This window comes from Bos mutus, chromosome 9, assembly GCF_027580195.1.
Source record: "Bos mutus isolate GX-2022 chromosome 9, NWIPB_WYAK_1.1, whole genome shotgun sequence".
NCBI lineage: Eukaryota > Metazoa > Chordata > Mammalia > Artiodactyla > Bovidae > Bos > Bos mutus.
The window spans coordinates 73,009,437-73,029,660 of NC_091625.1; the positions used below are offsets into that span (position 1 = coordinate 73,009,437).

A 20,224-nucleotide genomic window follows, 5' to 3' on the forward strand; every position below is an offset into this window, starting at 1 on the left:
CTAACACAACTGGAAGCCCAGAAAATGATGTAAGAACCTGAGGGGGAAGGGAAATAGAGGAAAAGATAAATGGTCGCTCTCAAAGAAGAAGTCTGGGCTGGAGTATATATTTGTGACTCATCAGCACATAATTAGTTGCTGAAGGCACTGACATAAGTGAGATTACCACAGCAGAGAATACTGAGGAAGAAAACAAGTGCTCTGAGGACAAAGCCATGGAAGAAATGCAACCTTTAATCATTGAAAGAGGACAGTAAGAAAGAGGAAGGACAAGGCCTGCAAAAAGGTGACAGAGGAAGGCTAGGGGAGAATGGTGCCCAAAGCTAAGGGGATTTGGCATCACCAGAGTCTGAGGCTGCTGTTCAATCAAGTGAGACGAATGAAAACATTCACTAGTGACGCAAGCCCTTTAGATAAAGGTCATTAGTAGAGTTAGCAAGAATCATTTGAGAGACATGAGGGGAGGAAATGTTAGAATGGGTTAAAAAGAAAATGAAGGTAAGAAAACAGAAGTAGCTGCAAGTGCATGTCCACTATCTCTTACGCATGATTCCAAAGTCCAAAAGCTCTAAAAAAAAAAAAAAAAATCAAGGTTTTTTTTTTTTTTAACTCGTTTGGAAGTAAAACCTGACCTGGACTGAAGTGAAGCTTTTTGCAGCCCTTACTTACTCCACTTAAAGTGAAAAGCCACACAGTCCAGTGCAGAAATAACAATGTGATGATCATAGGGTGCTGCCCCAAATCCCATCGGGGTATCACACCACAGGTGTTAATGCTTTCTGAAATCCAAAAACTTCTGATTTCTGAGTCAAATCTGGTCCCAAGGGCTTAGATAAGCAGTTGTGTAGATATATGGACCAACGACTCTTAAAAAAAATCTGACTGGAAACAGGAGGAATGTGGTAGAATGGTAGCAAAAATGTTATATGGGATCATCTGATGGAGAAAGCAAAACTGAGAAGGCCTGGTTCAAAGTATCAAGAAGAAAAAAGATCATGTCAGGTGTTTTAGAATTTCTGACAATGCAGAAAGGGATGGGTCATAAAGCACAGGTAGAAACTGAACTAAAATAGGGGAAAGGCACTCTTACTACAATAGAAACCAGACTGGTATGTTGAGAAGCTAGAAGATGAAAACTCCTAATAGTTAGTTCCTATTTTCTCCATAACATAGCAACTAGTTATCTGGTGAGACTGAGGGTGACTGAGAAAAGTTAAAAGACTAGTGAAGCAAATAAGGCTTTCAATAATTTTTGCACAAAGAATGAGTTGAACACACACCAAAATGGGGGAACTGTTGGACAGTACTGAGATTTACAGTATTTAAAATTGAGATTTGCCCATTTAAGATTTGCAATAATGAATGTGCAGTGGAATCAATCTGCCTGTCCATATGACTTTTTCTAGCAATGTTCAGTCATTCAGGAAGAGGCACAAAGAAGATACTGACTGCGTCATTCAGAGGTAGGTTTCTACTCAACAGATACAAAAAACAAGCAAAGAAAAAAAGGTGGTTGAATGGCAACAAAAGGGGGGAGTTACTGAAATTATAAATCACGAACTCTAAACTGGATTAAACAAAACGATAAAGGAAGAGTGCTGATGCATTGAAAGTTGGGGTCCAAAGGTCAAGAAAAGTTCATGAAAAGAAATACAACGAAGTGGTTGTGGTCAGAATGGGACACGTGATTTCATGATTTGAAGGGAGAGGAAGTTGAAGGGAGGGAATTCATCAGTGAATTTCTGATGGAAGGTGAAGGTCCCTGGAAATGAGCTGGTCAAGGAACTGCCAAGTTCAGAGCACTGGACTTGTTTTCCCACGTGGATACACAAGCTATGATCATGAAGAGCTCAGGGCATAAAAGAAAACTGTAAATCAGCTGCCAAAGTCTTAGTGATCAAGGAATAGTAACTATGACATTGTTCAGGAGATGACATCAGTGAAGGCTGGTTAGGGCAAAAGACAGAAGCTTCAAAGGAGCCGGGATTTAAGGGGGGAAAGAGAGTGAAGGAATATGGTTGGAAATGGCAGAAAAGAAAAGAAAGTTGACTTTCTAGACCTTGGAGTTTGAGAGGATATACATGAACACAGGAAAACAGGTTGAGAATTCTGGAGGGGTTTGATTTCCATGATAAAAGCAGTTTCAAAATTCTAGCAAACTTAGAAAGGGGTGAGTGAATTAAAAGGGAGGAAACTGAGAGCATGATGATGATGATAATGGGGGGGCGGGGGGAGGGGGAATGAGGGAGTGGTGTGTGTAGGTGGGGAGAACACTCTGACTGATAAAGAGGCACAGCAGATTTTGGACTCTGTCAAAATAGAGTAAAAGACTCAGAATACATAAAAATGTCTCAATCCAAGTACGACAAGGTTAATTCCCACTTCTGCCTTTTTTTTTTCCCTGATTATAAAATACTTATTAAGGTATACTTTAGGGAATATAGTGAATATAAAACTTAAGATAATTAAAACTAATTTTAATACCTTCTATTTTGTGTATAAAAAAATCCCTTGACTCACTTACACATTTAGTACATTAAAATACTTTAATGGTGACTTTTATAAAAATCAGTTGGCTCATAAAACAAAATGTCTTTAAGCATAAAGAAAAGTCACAATATGAACTCATACTATTTCTGGCTGTGCTTAGTCACTCAGTCATGTCCAACTCTTTGCGACCCCATGGACTGTAGCCTGCCAGACTCTTCCATCCATAGGGATTCTCCAGGTAAGAATACTGGAGTGGGTATCCATTCCCTCCTCCAGGGGATCTTCCCAACCAGGGATCAAATCCAGGTCTCCTGCATTGCACATAGATTCTTTACTATCTGAGCTACCAGGACTATTTCTAGGAATGCAGTAAATATTTTTCATTTCTGGCGATTTCTATCTACAGGATATCAAACCTCAAACCAAAGATGCAGCATTTCAAAAATTTGGTTATATAAATGAAAGTCTTATTTAGGGAAAAAAAAACAAAACATGAATCTGAATATCAACCATTAAAGCAATGGTTCATAAATCTTTTTATTTTGGTCAGATACCCCTTTGAAAAAGCTAATGAGAATGGGACACTTTTGACAGAAAAATACACAGCACAGAAAATTCTGCATGCTATTTCAGCGGGTTCAGTAATTCCAACCCTAGAACTCTCCCCTTGAGAACCTTGCTTCCGCCTATTTTGGAAATACGCTAATTCAATTTTATGTTATCCGTAACCGATAAAAGCATATGCTCAATACATTTTCTATTAAGCTGTTATTAACAGCAGTGTGATGTGGTTCCATTTATCCAACCACATTACACAGTTCCCTTCATAACTAGCATCAAGCTGATGACAAGTAAAATCTACTGACACAGGTCAGAAATGAACTAATAACTAAAATAACCAGTCATGGATCAAGAAGAGATACATATATCCATCACATATAAATGTAAAATGTTTACTGTATTCCCTCATCTTCCCCTTGAGGGTTTAAAATTTCAAACCATGAGTTCCTCCCTACTGCTTTTGCAAGTGATCTTAGTTCTCTTCTTCAGGCAATAACCTCAGTTTACTTTCTACCTACCTCTTGCACATAACACCAGCCACCTCCTAATGCTTAGAGATCTGGGCTCTAGAAGCCATTCTGACTCTTGCTACGTGTGCTCATGTAGGCTCTTCTGCCAGGGGTTGTATATTCTCTTTTACCTTCACAGCAACCATGCAAAGTGAGTATAATTATTCCTACTTTAGAGAAACTAAGGTTCAAAACAGTTGCTTTGTCAAAATTATAGAACCTTGGGCAGTGACACAGCTAGATTAAAAAAAAAAGGATATGTATCACATGGTGATTAAAGAGCTTATACACTATTCTGAGACAATTATAAAAGCTGTGGAGATTAAGTTGTAGAAACAATAAGCAACAGAATTCTAAGTATGCATCTGAGTAATTAGGAACAACTTAACAAATGAAATGCGATTTGACTGAACCTGGAAAATAACACAAGAAAAGTCATTTTTAAGTGTTAATGGGGCAAAAGTTCTGAAAAAGAATGGGCAGTGACAAAAGACATTTTTAAAGACTATATAACACTGAAGCTTTGAAGGAAAGAGTTCTTTAAAAAAAAAGATCTTTCATAGATTTATTTTCAAGGGCTATTTTCTCATGCAATAAGTAGAGAGTAAAACAAATAAATATATTAAATTAGGGAGGATAATTACTGTTTAAAATGGGAAAAGCTAAATTAAGAAGAGGTAAAACAAAAACCATAAAAACATATGTAATAATGATTTCTCCATAAAATATGCTGCCATGTCTCATCTGTTTATAATCCCTTAACTTTCCCCTAGCCATTAATAAGGCATTCTCTTCTTCATTCCTAGGACACTTTAAACTCTATAGGTATCTTCCACCTTGCAGTAATCAATTCTAGTTAGTCTAGCATGGCTAGAAATCTAAGGCTCTGCCACCAGAAAATTTATGAACTTGAGCCTAGACTGAGTCATCAAATACTCCACAGACTGAGTTTATCCCATGGGCAAAATAAGGATATCATTACCTAAACCCTCTGCTGCTGCTGCTGCTAAGTCACTTGTCGTGTCTGACTCTGTGCGACCCCATAGACAGCAGCTCACCAGGCTCCTCCATCCCTGGGATTCTCCAGGCACGAACACTGGAGTGGGTTGCCATTTCCTTCTCCAATGCATGAAAGTGAAAAGGGAAAGTGAAGTCGCTCAGTCCTGTTCCGACTCTTCGAGACCCCATGGACTGCAGCCTACCAGGCTCCTCCGTCCATGGGATTTTCCAGGCAAGAGCACTGGAGTGGATTGCCATTACCTTCTCCCACCTAAACCCTCTACCTGACAACAATTTTGTAATAAATATTGTATTCGTAAAAGCATACCAACTATTTTAAAATACTGTCAACTAAAAAAAAATTGTCAGGTCTTATTCTTTGGAATTATGTCATCATCGTTCATAGAACATCCTTGCCAGAAAATTTCTACATCAAAAATAACTGCTGAAATTCATGGTCAATACATATTTACTGTCAAGTATCTTTAGTTTCACTGGATACTGCTGTACCCATTAACCTCTTTTATTTTTTTAAGTGATTTTAGTCAATTGTAAGGTCAGAAAGTGCTGGAATAAACATGTACCTAGTCATAAACAGGAACACAAAAATTATACCTCAACTTGGCTTGAACCTAGTGTTTTTTTTTTAATTTGCTTAATTGTCTTCCCAGGTGGTGCCATTGGTAAAGAACCCACCTGCCAATGCAGGAGACATAAGAGACCTGGGTTCGATCTCTGGGTCAGCACGATCCCCTGGAGGATTGCATGGCAACTGATTCCAGTGTTCTTGCCTAGAGAACCCCATGGACAGAGAAGCCTGAATGGCTACAGTCCATAGGACTGCAAAGAGTCAGAAACAACTGAAGTGACTTAGCACATAACACATACAAGTCAGTCTAAAGAGTACATTAAAAAAAAAAAGACATGGTATTACAAAATCCAATGGGACTACTGTGGGGGAAAACATGCTAAGCTAATGTTCACCTGAAAGAGTAATGTTAGAGAATGACCAATAAAATTTTTTAAAGATGATGATAGTTGACTGGAACTACCAGGTATCAATCATAAAGCTGAAATAATTAAAATGTGGTAATGGCACAAAAACAGCCTGATGAATTAGAATAAAGCACCTGCAAATGAACCAATAGGAATATATTTATGTTCAAGATACATAAAAATAAGAATTAAATGTATGGAAAAATACATAGGAATATATAGGTTACAAGGGGCTTCCCTCATGGCTCAGCAGTAAAGAATCCAGCTGCCAATGCAGGAGGCACAGGTTCGATCCCTAGGTCAGTAAGATCCCTTGGAGAAGGAAATGGAAACATGCTCCAGCATTTCTGCCTTGAAAAATCCCATGGATAGTGGAGACTGGGTATAGTCCATGGGGTCACAAGTCAGACATGACTTAAGTGACTCAACAACAAAAATACAGGTTATACACAGTCCTCTAAAAAAGTAGGAATTTAACATATGCAAAGAAATGTTTCAAATCAGCAGGAAAAGAATGGGTTATATCCAATATTGTATTGGGAATACTGGCTATCCATTTGGGAAAAAGACCCTATCATAGGTTTACAGTGTATCATATATAAATTCCTTAATGACTAAAGATATGAACATAAAGAAAATATAAAAATATATTTAATTTTCAGGTAAGGAAGACTGACAAATTTTACATTAAAATTTTAAAATGTTTCCAAAAGATACCACAAGCAAACATAGTGTATGTGAGGAAATACACAGAAGGGGTTAATATACATAAAGAGCTCCTAGAAACCAATAAATGAAAGTGAAAGTGAAGTCGTGTCCGACTCTTTGCGACCCCGTGGACTGTAGCCCACCACGCTCCTCTGTCCATGGGATTTTCCAGGCAAGAGTACTGGAGTGGGTTGCCATTTCCTTCTGCAAAGGATCTTCCCAACCCAGGGATTGAATCCAGGTCTCCCGCATTGTAAGCAAGACACTTTACTGTCTGACCCACCAGACAAACCAATAAATAGACCAGTTCAAAATACACAACTCAAAGAAAGGTGTGGCAGAGGAAATGGAGTAGGGAGGGATGAACAGAAGGGAGAGGAGGACTGAAAAGAGGAGATGGTAAAAGAAGGGGAGCATACGGTTAAAGGGAGCAGAGGAATAAGTAGGATTTCTACTTTTTTTATTAGCATCCAGCATTGCAAAGGAAAATGGGAAAAGAGCACTATCTGACACCATTGGCAAGAGTACAACCTTTGGCAGGGTTATTTGATAAAAATAAAAAAGTTTACTATATACATTGTATTCTGGAAATGTGTCCTACAGAAATACGAACGCTACTGTGCAAACAATATATAAACAAGATTATTTACTGTGGTGCTGTTTGTAATGGCAAAATGATTGTAGATGTACCTCAATGAGGAAATGGTTAACAAATTATGATGCATCCAAACAAAGAAAAAATTTGCTTCAGAAAAAATAGTAAACCTACATGTACGGAAAGAAAACCATGAGGCTTTCCGTACAATGGGAAAAGCAACTGCAATATTATACAGCAAAGACGCTATACCATTGTGCTATTGGCATTAAAATGTCTACAAGAATGTAAATGAACTTTTAAAGTGATTACTTCGAGAGACGACATTAGGAAAGAGGAAGGACTTTTCATCTCAAAATTTATATACATCTATGCTACAATGACTACATATACCTTTTATAATTAAAAATGTTTAAGTGAAAACCATATATATCAAAACATTCAAAACATTAAAAATTCATTTCTATACTATTCTTCAGAGATGCTCTTGATTTCTATTTCATGTTTTGAAACAAAGGTACAAAGTTCACTCAATCAATCATCCAATGATTACTTTATATTCAGAATGCTCCAGTAAGGTTGAAAGTAACATTCTCAAGAGTTTTGTCTTTTCGTGTTAAGTAACCCCTTGTTAGGTTCCAAGGCTTCCTGAGGGCAAGGACTGAATCTTTTGAATTTTTCTATTTCTACAACTGAAGTATTTGATACAATGCATATCACTTATACATGTTTGCTGAATGCTGAAGTGAACAAACAAAATCATTTCCTAGTAAATTCCTAAAAGGAATGAAGGTGAAAACTAAAGGGAATTATAAATGGAACATCTTTGAACGTGGAATCTTTTATTGCTGAAAAAAAAAATCATGGTAAAATCTATCCTACACTCTTAAATTTTCTAAAGCAGGATTTCTCACTCTTAACTACTGACATTTTGGACAGGATATTTTTTTGTTGAAGGTGAAGCGGTGTATTACAGAATGCTTAACAGCATCCCCCAAATGTCTACAGAGCCAAATGTCTGCTGTGGGACAAAATCACCTCCGGTTGAGTACTGCTCTAAAGAGTTACTAGCAAAAGAATTAAATACTTATGATACAGCCAATAACCATCCCATGTCAAAATCCTCCAGTAGACTCTCACTTGAGAGTATAGTAAAGGGGGAAGTCTACCTGCTGCCAGGTAGTCTGGGTTGAATCCAGGCCCTGAAACTTTACTGACTGACTTCAAGTGAATCACTTCACTTCTCTCTGTGCCTAGTTTCCTTGTCTATAAAGTGGTAACAATATTAAAACCTATCTAATAGATTAAGAGAATTTAATGAGTTAACACATGTAAAGGGTTTAGAGCAATACCTGGCATATATTAAGTACTCAATGATTCATACCACACTGAATCTATAGACACAAATTAATCTCTTAACAATCATGTATTAATTCATGACAGAAAGGAGGGAAATGTTGGGTGACTCTCTCTACTAGGTACTAGAATAGAGAGATCAAAGACATGATACTTAGGTGGCGCTAGTGTCAAGAACCTGCCTGTTAATGCAGGCACATGTAAGAGAGGTGAGTATGATCCTTGTGTTGGGAAGATCCCCCTGGAGAAGGGCATGGCAGCCCACTCCACTGGGTCCACAGGGTCGCAAAAAGTTGCCGACTGAAGTGACTTAGCATGCACACACGCATAGCCTCAAGAAACTTTATGTCTAACAGAGATACCACACAAACATTATTACAATATGAACTGCTATAAGAGACACAAAGACAATGCATAGGAAAGGTCCTAACCCACTATATTGGAAGAATTAGACAAGTTTCCTTCAAAAGATTCCTAGTGAATCTTGGAGGGAAAAATAAGGAATAGGGACTCAGAACCTGACACAATGCATACGACTGACAGCAGATCAGCATGGTTGGGAAATAAGAGATTAACTGGGTGAGAAGAACAGAAAAACTGGCAACTCATTAAGACCACATGTAATATTTAGGTATTTAACTTGATTTTGAAATATAAGAGCCACTAAAAGAATTTCAACATTGCTAAGACATACCATATTGTGAATTAAAATGAATTGTGGAGGAAAGACTGAGGAAGAGCAGTTAGAAAACTGCTGTAATGACATGCGTAAGAAATTCTATTAACTGACCTAAGAATGACGGAGATGGAGAAAGGGTTATTTAAAAGCTATTACAAGATAAAATTAGGGACATTTGCTGCCTGAATGTATGTAAGAAAGTAAGAGAAAGAACAGCCGCCAAATTTTCTAGCAAGGAAAAGTAGATTGCTATTACCAAATAAATATATGACAGAGAACTAAAAGAAGTCTACTAGTCAGGATCTTGCTTCTCTTGGATGGTCTCTTATTCAAGTGCAAAATTAAGAGCAGTCCATTCTAAATGGACTACCTCCTAAATAGAGAGATTGCCTATTTCATGTTTTTTTTTAAAAACTGCTTAGACACCATCTCAGGTCTTTAGAGTTTTTCCAAGTTAAACTGTATCATGTACGTGGCACTGGAGACACAAAGATGATTAACAGTCTCTGTTTTCAGGTAGCTTTCATTCTAGATGTGATGGACCTGTAAAATGACAAGGCTGACAGAAAATATAAACAAAGAAAAGAGAATACTGCAGGTGATCACAAGTGCTATGACTATAGCTGAGTACCAGAGCACATGAAATAAGAGGGGACAAGCATGAAAGATAATACATTAACAAAATATGGTGATGAATTAAATGTTAGGGAGGCAGAAAATACACGTTAATCCCTATGACTCCAAATTAGATATGAATATAGAACACACTGGATCTGATATTTTCTTTCAAGACAAATAGAAATTGGATAGAAAGCTCGATAATCAAGTTTGCAAAGCCGAATGAGAGCGCTATTAAAACACAAGTAAATTGAGATCTGGGAATGGATGAAATAACTTACAGAAAGTGAAATGAGAAGGTAGTGAAGGTCCAATGAATGTACGCTAATAAAGGGAGAAAAGAAGCACTCACATTCCTCGTACAGTCCTTACATGAACTAAGGTTCATACAATCATGCAAATTTGCTGGTTGTATTATTAGAGATAATTTGGTGCTGTCCATCATTTTATAGGTGAAAACTTAAGTGGATTTCGAAAGATCATATGCCTGATAAATGAATTTTTCTCCAGGATATTTCACAGGCACCCTCTCCTTTCCACCCTGTTTCTGACTGCACGTCCTCAGAACTTCATGCAAGTACACTTCCCAAGGCAACCAAATCAGATCTGTTTTGAAGTTAATAAATATACAAAACTTGCTAAGTCAAGCACCTCTGTAAAATCTTAATGCTCTGTCTCAGTTCAGTTCAGTCGCTCAGTCGTGTCCAACTCTTTGCAACCCCATGAATCGCAGCACGCCAGGCCTCCCTATCCATCACCAACTCCCGGAGTTCACTCAGACCCACATCCATCAAGTCAGTGATGCCGTCCAGCCATCTAATCCTCTGTCATCCCCTTCTCCTCCTGCCCCCAATCCCTCCCAGCATCAGAGTCTTTTCCAGTGAGTCAACTCTTCGCATGAGGTGGCCAAAATACTGGAGTTTCAGCTTTAGCATCATTCGTTCCAAAGAAATCCCAGGGCTGACCTCCCTCAGAATGGACTGGTTGGATCTCCTTGCAGTCCAAGGGACTCTCAAGAGTCTTCTCCAACACCACAGTTCAAAGGCATCAATTCTTCGGTGCTCAGCTTTCTTCACAGTCCAACTCTCACATCCATACATGACCACAGGAAAAACCATAGCCTTGACTAGACGGACCTTTGTTGGCAAAGTAATGTCTCTGCTTTTGAATATGCTATCTAGGTTGGTCATAACTTTTCTTCCAAGGAGTAAGCGTCTTTTAATTTCATGGCTACAGTCACCATCTGCAGTGATTTTGGAGCCCAAAAAAATAAAGTCTGACACTGTTTCCACTGTTTCCCATCTATTTCTCATGAAGTGATGGGACCAGATGCCATGATCTTCATTTTCTAACTGTTTAGTTTTAAGCCAACTTTTTCATTCTTCTCTTTCACCTTCATCAAGAGGCTTTTCAGTTCCTCTTCACTTTCTGCCATAAGGGTGGTGTCATCTGCATATCTGAGGTTATTGATATTTCTCCCAGCAATCTTGATTCCAGCTTGTGCTTCTTCCAGCCCAGTGTTTCTCATGATGTACTCTGCATATAGGTTACATAAGCAGGGTGACAATATACAGCCTTGATGTACTCCTTTCCTATTTGGAACCAGTCTATTGTTCCATGTCCAGTTCTAACTGTTGCTTCCTGACCTGCATACAAATTTCTCAAGAGGCAGGTCAGGTGGTCTGGTATTCCCATCTCTTTCAGAATTTTCCACAGTTTACTGTGATCCACACAGTCAAAGGTTTGGGATGTTGGCAATTTGGTCTCTGGTTCCTCTGCCTTTTCTAAAACCAGCTTGAACATCTGGAAGTTCACGGTTCACATATTGCTGGAGCCTGGCTTGGAGAATTTTGAGCATTACTAGCATGTGAGATGAGTGCAATTGTGCGGTAGTTTACAATTTTCTGATTTTAGTTATCTACTTAGATACTTCTGATCATGTTAAATTAGTAATTCTGATTTCATTTAATATTTGCCGTTTCAAAATCTGCTAATATAGAGCCTAGAATTTAAATCTTTCTCAGCTTAACATAGATGTTTCCAATTAGTAGCATTTTAATTTTCAGTGGGAAACTAGAAGGGTACGCTAGTCTGCCTCTAATAACAAACATCTGGATACAATCTTCTTAACCTTTTGCTTATGCTCATTTTAGGTGGGGAATGGGATATTTAGGGTCTAAAACATACATTATAGCATAATGCTATCAAATTTAGGTCACACACAATAATCCCAAATTCTTAAAAATGATAATTCCAGACCAAAGTGATATGACTTGAAATAAAAAACCTTTATTGTAAATCTTCATGTAGCATATATCATTTATCATCTATCAGTATAAGTATATGCCTTACCTCTGCAACTAACCTCTGAGCTCCAGAAGGATATTTTTAAATTTCTTTTCCACAAGAGCAAGTCCAGTGGCCTAATATATACTAAGCACTCGAATATTCACTAAGATTACATAATCTTATGTATGGAAAGAAGTAATAGGTTCCCTGACTCAGTGATTCTCAGCTTGCGAGGAGAAGGTAGGTGCAAGCACATTCTTGCCCTCTTCCCCTTTGAAAAGTATTGTCACTGACAGGTACCGATCCTGACAAGAAAGTGGTACATTTCAGGTGTCCTGGGGCAAAAAAAAAAGAAAAATTACTGTGAATGACTTGTCTAGTGTAAAACTAATTTTATAGATGAAGAAGTGAGGTTCACAATTTGTCCAACCCTGGTTAACATTCTTTGCAGATTATATCAATCTACCTTTTGTTGACTGGTTTCAGGTTCATAACTAAAAATGTTTGAAGATGTCTCAAGTCAGGAAATTAGTTCAGATGACCTTTTACTGTTGCCCTCATACAATTTTTAAAAATAACTACTTAGCCTGTTCAGTGAGAATCTCTTCCCCACATATGCCGCTGCTGCTAAGTCGCTTCAGTCATGTCCAACTCTGTGCGACCCCAGAGACGACAGCCCACCAGGCTCCCCCGTCCCTGGGATTCTCCAGGCAAGAACACTGGAGTGGGTTGCCATTTCCTTTTCCAATGCATGAAAGTGAAAAGTGAAAGTGAAGTCGCTCAGTCGTGTTCGACTCTTAGCGACCCCATGGACTGCAGCCTACCAGGCTCCTCCGTCCATGGGATTTTCCAAGCAAGAGTACTGGAGTGGGGTGCCATTGCCTTCTCCACTTCCCCACATATATATATCATTAAACCTCTAAAATGTTTGAACATTTTAATACTATTAACCACATCAAAAAGGATACTACATAATGAAAAACTGTTCTCTAGGAAGTAATATTCTTAAATTCAATTAAAAACAACCCAGGTTTGTTTGTTTCATATAAAATCTATAACTAAACATGAGAGGTATTACCAGGGACATTTTAAGAAAATAAGCTTATTTATCTGCTGATTGTGTTAAGTAATTTCAAATTTAAACAGGACCTACAAAGATGTGAAAACACTGTAACATTAATTTGTTTTAAAGTTTATAATTTTTAATAAACATTTTTAAAGTATTCTCTGAATCAAACTGGGATTAAAAATTGACTCCACTTTTAAAGATGTGTGCAAGTAGGCAGAAAATGAAGACAGGGAAAACACAGCATACAAAATTGTATGTAAACTTGTCTGTACAAACCTTACTAACATAAAGAATAAAAATGCATAAGGAAAATCCTAAAAGGATGTGGCAAAACACAAGATTTTGTCTTTGGGTAAGAAAATCATAAGTGACTTTTTCCCCTTTTACTACATTAATATTTAGGAAAATAAGTTAATGGAGATTCGAGAAACTTTAAAAGGAAGAAATTATTTTTCATATTTATATGATTAAGACAGAAATTTACAATTTAAAATCATTCAAATCAAAACATCTAGAGTTTTAAAATATATATTTTTTAGGTTTTTTTTAAACTGAGGTTTTCCAGGTAAATACATTTTTTGCCATGAATCATTATAGTTCCTATAAGTGTTTCAATACAGAAACACATGCAAAAAAAAAGATTTTCAAAGAAAGTGTGTTAAATTTTCAATGAAAAATTACTTCAAATAGAAAATCATTTCATTGAATCTGGGTACACATATAAATTCTAGTTACTAGATATACATTTAGAAAGCACAACTAAGCTACAGAGAATAAATCACTTTCTTCAATATTACAACCACACTGTGATTTGTTCAGTATAAATTATTTTTTCATTTTAAGATATCCTTCATATAGCATAACCTGCCTCATCAAATCCATCACTCTGTATCCATCTCCTATGATATAGAAGAAAAAAATGTTTTATCCTAAAAAATATTCATTGGGATCAGCTTTCGATTTTCTATAAGTATCATTGAGCCAGTAATCTTAAAAATTAAAAACTTTTGATGAACAGATTTCAACTTTATATTAGGCTGGATTATATGCTTTGAAGTAGTATTCACAAAATTTTATAATCTAATATATGCAATTAATTTAAATTATATTAGGAGCAATAAGAGTTCTATCCCCTAGAAGAGCAAATGGCAACCCACTCCAGTATTCTTGCCTAGAACATCACTGTACAGTACAGGAACTATACTCAGTATCTTGTAATAATCTACAAGGAAAAATAATCTGAAAATGAATATATATACACATATATATATATATAAAAAACTGAATTGCTTCACTGTACACCTGAAACCAATGCAACATTGTAAATTAACTATAATTTTTTTTAAAAAAGATATGCAATGAGTCATAACCATCTCCAAACATCATCGTGAATCCAAAAGTGGGGCAGTCATTCCTAAATAAGAAAACTTGGTAAAATCCAATATTATCCAATATCCAAAAATGACTCCATAATAACGAATGTAATGAACTTTCAAGCAATTAGCAAAGGAAAGGAAAGGGAAACTAATGTTTTAAGAGACTGCTACATGGAACAAGCTGGGTTAAAGATGAATCATCTTAATACTTCAAGACAGAGAATATTTTTACCATTTCAAAGAAAAATTCAAGTCTCAGAGAAATCCAGTAATTTTACTAAGGTCATGCAGATACCAAATGAAAGACCTAGGTTACAAAACAGTATTAATTTAATTCAAGCGCTATCATCCTTTTCTGCTATATCCCATGCTACCAGTCAGAGCATACAATCTGATGAATCTTTTCAATTCTAATGAAAATCTGAAAGAAAATACAAGTTCAACTATTTTTTTACACTTCACACAAAGACAAATTTTAGAGGAATTAAGTCTTAAACTCATATAATTTTCCCGAAAGAAAACAGAATATATACAACTTAGGCTTGATTTTTTTTTTTAATCCAAGACTGCAACCTGTTTAAACAGAACCATATGAAGTTTTAAATTTTTCTGTAGAAAGAGACCATAAATAAAGAAAATGAAAAGACTGGAAACATTTACAATGTATATGCTAATAAAAGATTAATATCTGTAATATAAAAATATTTTAATAAGAAAAAGACAACCTAATTAAAAATGGGTAAAATATACAAAACTAGCAATTCACAGAACAAGTTTAACGGCAAGTGAATATATGAAAACATATTCAACTTCATTAACGAAGCAATGAGACATTAATTTCTTACCTGTCAGACTGTCCAAAATCAAGATAAATAATGACACTAACTGCTGAGGGGAGGGATGAACCATACCACCACTCATTTAGCAAAGGCTGTATCTATTGGAAAGCAAGCAGTATACCTTTAAACCCAGCAATTCCACCACAGGGATCTCTCACAGAATCAAGAGCCCCAGTTTCTAAGGATATGTACACAGATGTTCTATAAACAGAATAGTTCACAGAAACAAAAACTGGAAATAAAACTAATATCCTTCAGTATGCAATATACTGACTAAATGATAGCATAGCCATCCCACAGAATATGACGTAATTACCAAAAGAATGGGCTTCCCTGGTGGCTTAGTGGTAAAGAATCCACCTGCCGATGCAGGAGACCCAGGTTTGATCCCTAAGTAGGGAAGAAACCCTGGAGAAGGAAATGTCAACCCACTCTCATATTATTGCCTGGGAAATCCCAAGAACAAGCAAGCTTGAAGGGCTACAGTCTATGGAGTCACAAAAGAGTCTGACATGACTTGGCGACTAAACAACAACAACAACAAAAGACTACATTGGAAATACTCCAGTTAATAGTGCATGACAAGGAAAATGAAAAGTATAGTACTTCTTTTCTTTTTTATAATAGTAATGAAAAATCCCTCTACGTATGTGTTTATTTTTATATATGATTATGTGAAAATAAAGAAATACATGGAAGAATTTATATCAGGCTGTTAAAAATGGCTAAGAGAGAAGATAAGTCATCTCCCAAAAAGGGCTTACATAAAAAGTAAGGGCTTTACATAAAGTCATGAATGACTTTAAAAAACCAAAAAACTCAGCGGAAGTAAATATAAGTCCCTAATGAATTAGACTTTACTATATAATCACTTTTTAAGGCACTTGTTCCTTAGATAGTAGTAAGAAAACACTTTATTTCTTTGAACCAAGTTCAATTATCACTTGTTGAGCATTCTTTATGTGCCAGACACTGTGCCAATTTTATTACATGGGTTATTTTACTTATGAGTGTGTGCTCGCTCAGTCATGTCTGACTCTTTGCGGCCCAATGCACTGTGACCCACCAGGCTCCTCTGCCTGTGGAACTTTCCAGGCAAGAATACTGGAGTGGAGTGCCATTTCCTACTCCAGGGGGTCTTCCCGAACCAAGGATTGTACCTGTGTCTCTTGCATCTCCTCCACTGGCAAGCAGATTCTCTACCACTGGCACCATCTGAACTTCTAAAGTTAGGTACTATCTTCTTATGAGTGAAAGTGAAGTACAAGTGTTAGTCACTTAGTCGTGTCTGACTCTTTGTGACCCCATGGACTGTAGCCCGCCAGGCTCCTCTGGAATTCTCCAGACAAGAATACTGAAGTTCCTTCTCCAGGGGATGATCCTGACTCAGGGATCAAACCCGGCTCTCCTGCATTGCAGGCAGATCCTTTACCGTCTGAGCCAACAGGGAATAAATGACATTTTAGACACAGGCACCATGGATACAATTTTTAGGGACACAAAAATGACTCTTATCATAGCTCCTCCCTCCCACCAAAGGAATAATCTCTCTCTCTTATCTACTCTATTAATGAATGAAAACATCAATAAGAATATAAAATCCTTCCTTTATACAATAATGCTATCAATGCTATTATGATTAACAATTAAATGAAAGAAATAAATTAGTATAATCTTCCTGAAAGTAACTTCACAGTATGTACTAAAGCATTGAAACTGTCTATACCTTTTTATCTAGCAATATTATTCTTAAAAAACCTTTTATAAAATAATTGAAAAAAAATGCACAAAAATGTTTACTGAAGTATTTTTGGTAAAATTACATTGAAAAACTTAAGTCCTACAATGGCTGTTTAGTTAGATAAAATAATAATATTATGCAGCCTAAATTTATTGGCATACCAACAAAGGTCTGAGTAGTTGCTAGGGACTTGAGAAGGGGAAAATGTAGAGTTGTTAAATGAGTACTGAGTTTCAGTTTATAAGACGGAAAAGTTCTGGAGACTGGTGGCATAATAATGTGAATATACTTAATACTACTGAACTATATGCTTAAAAACAGTGAATAAATTTCATGCTATCTGTATTTTACCACAATTGAAAACAGAATTTACCAAAGTAAAGAAAATTTTTAAGTCTGTGATTAAGTTAAATGGGTTAAAAAATGAAGTGGCCCCATTTTTTAAAAAAAGAACTAATATGTCCTATATGAAGAAAAACATACACAAACTATAAAAGAGGACTTTAGTATATTAGAAGCATTTTATTCTGAATTTTGGCTCCACCATTCACTAGTTTTATGGCCCTGGGTACGGTGTTTAGCCATTTTCAGCCTCAGAGCCTCCTGGTGACACTAGGATTAAAAAAAAAAGAACACCCCTACTCGACATGATTTATTAAAAATTGAGTACATTAAATGTGATAAATGAATCAGTATAAAGAGTTTAGTACAATATTTGGTGTGTAGTAAGTGTTTTTCAGTGGTCCTGTATGGATGTGAGAGTTGGACTCTAAAGAAAGCTGAGCACAGAACTGATGCTTTTGAACTGTGGTTTTGGAGAAGACTCTTGAGAGTCCCTTGGACTGCAAGGAGATCCAACCAGTCCATCCTAAAGGAGACCAGTCCTGGGTGTTCATTGGAAGGACTGATGTTGAAGCTGAAACTCCAATACTTTGGCCACCTGATGCGAAGAGCTGACTCACTGGAAAAGACCCTGATGCTGGGAGGGATTGAGGGCAGAAGGAGAAGGGGACAACAGAGAATGAGATGGTTGGATGGCATCATCGACTCGATGGGCATGGGTTTAGGTAGACTCCAGGAGTTGGTGATGGACAGGGAGGCCTGGCATGCTGTGGTTCATGAGGTTACACATGAGTTCATGAGTTCATGAGTTCATGAGTCGGACACAACTGAGCGACTGAATTGAACTGAAGTGCTCATCGATATTGCCTACCATTACTGTGTAAATGCATCAAAATACGAATAGTTCTGAATTCTGAATAAAGGGATTAAGTATCCACTGGCTCATTTGGACTTTCTAGTTTTACTCAATAAACACTATCATGTATTATTTAAGCATGTGCTTAAAGATGGCACCAAGCTAACAACTATTTAAAAAATAAAATTCTTCAGGATTTTTAAATCAAACAGAATTGTTGGTTTGCTTAAGGAATCAAAGACAACACAGTGACTTAAAATTTAATGAACTACAAAAGGACTTCATATTATATGACCACTAATTTACAAGGATTTAGAAACTGTTATCAATTCTCTATATAGCTATGCCAAAACCTCTAAGTAATATAGTAGAAAAATAGTTGAAAATAATTTTGAAGTACCTCACTGATGATAAAGCTGATTCCCCCAACAAGAGATTTAATTTTATTCTTAAGTTACACAAAGAACCACAAAACAAGATTAAATTTACAATATAAAAACTTGTTGCAAGTAATATATAACAATGAAAAGTGTGTTCAACTAACACAACACTGTAAATTAACTATACTTCAATTTTAAATAAATCAAAATAAAAAAAATTCTTAAAGGATGTCCAAGTCCGAAAGAACTCAATTTGAGTTACAATTTGCTCTTAATAGCTGTGAAGTATGGCAAATTATTTATTTCATATAAGCCTCAGTTTCTTCCACCTACCTCACGGATTCTTATAAAAACCAAATAAAATATATACAAAGCCTGACACAAAGTTTACCTTCAATGCATTAATTCACTTCCCTATCTCCCCTTGAGAAGTGGCAGCTTCCAGAACAGAACACTTTCCAACACAGCCACGGGAAAACACCTTGGCTATATCTGGTGCTTCTATTAAATCAGACTTAGCTCCTGAGGGACTACTATAAAATTCTAAGGAAAAGTCTAGGGTATAAATCTATGTCCCCAGTGGCTACCATATTTTTCTGCCAAAAAGTGAACATGCAATAAATGCTAGCTAAATTGAACTGTATTTATCAGTTCCCATTCTAATCCATCCTAATCCCTAGCTAAATACTTAGCAATTCTTTCTCTGAAAAAAATATTTAAAAGGATTTATAATTGCCTTGGAATGAAACAAGAAAGTATATACAAATATATGTAATCTGATTATAATTTCTATGGTTTAAAAAAAACAAGGTAATTAGGATGAAAAGAAAACTCTATTTAACATTCATGCAATTCTTACATGGTACTGGCTATACAAAGAAGACAGGCTGTTTTGAGAGTCTAAAGCAAATTATTTTTAAATTAAGCAATTAGTGCTTCAGTTTTTCCAGTGTAGGTGTATACACAAAGAGAATCTTAAGACATATCTGAGAACATTCTGAACTACTTAAGTTTTTAACTGAAATAAACCACTTCCTTTAGAAGCCCACATAATTTTAAAGCAGAAAGCCAATTAGTTCTGAAGCTTTCTGTGCAAGTATAAAATTCTTCTAACTGCTTCAATAAAATTACTCAGTGAAAAATTAATGAGAAGACTCTTCAAAGAAAAATATACTTAAAAGATGAAATCAAAAAATTCCAGCTAAATATAACTCCTTATAAAAAGATTAAAGCAAAATAAAATATATATTTAAGTACATTCATGAAAAGTTCATATAGATTCAGAACTGTTCATAACATGCTGTATTAGTAATTTTTCTTTGTAAGGTACACTTTTCAAGTTAATCATAGTCTTTACTTCAAGGATTAAAATCTCATAATATATTTGACCTGAGAAGGGAGAAAGAGAGGTTACATATCCTCCTAAAAATTTAATGTCACTATTATGTCTATTTAGTTACTTAGGTTATGCTGAAGAGAGAGACAAATAAAGCACAGTAAGTTTTTAAAAAAAAAAAAAAGGCCTCATTGCAAGGGTCTACAGCTCTGCTTTATCTCTAATTTCTTGTAATCTTCTCTAGGGAACAATCTGCCACTGAGAAGCAAGGCCAGACTATGCTAATCATCATCTGGGTACAGTTACAAATAACACTTCATAGATACTCAAATAGTAATACACACTATAGTAGATATACACTACATGACATTTGTTTAAGAGACTATTAATACTATAAAACTAGCAAAACAATGCCTGCAAATTAACTATATCCTCATGTAAAATTAGGCTCTATTTTGTAAATGAAAACTTCACTTGAAAGGTAA

At 36.1% G+C, this 20,224-nt stretch overlaps 1 protein-coding gene across 3 annotated transcripts in view; it reads right to left on the reverse strand.

The window, feature by feature from the left end:
- Window positions 1–20,224, reverse strand: part of HBS1L (HBS1 like translational GTPase) — an 85,131-nt gene that overhangs the window by 31,432 nt on the left and 33,475 nt on the right. The window lies entirely within an intron of this gene.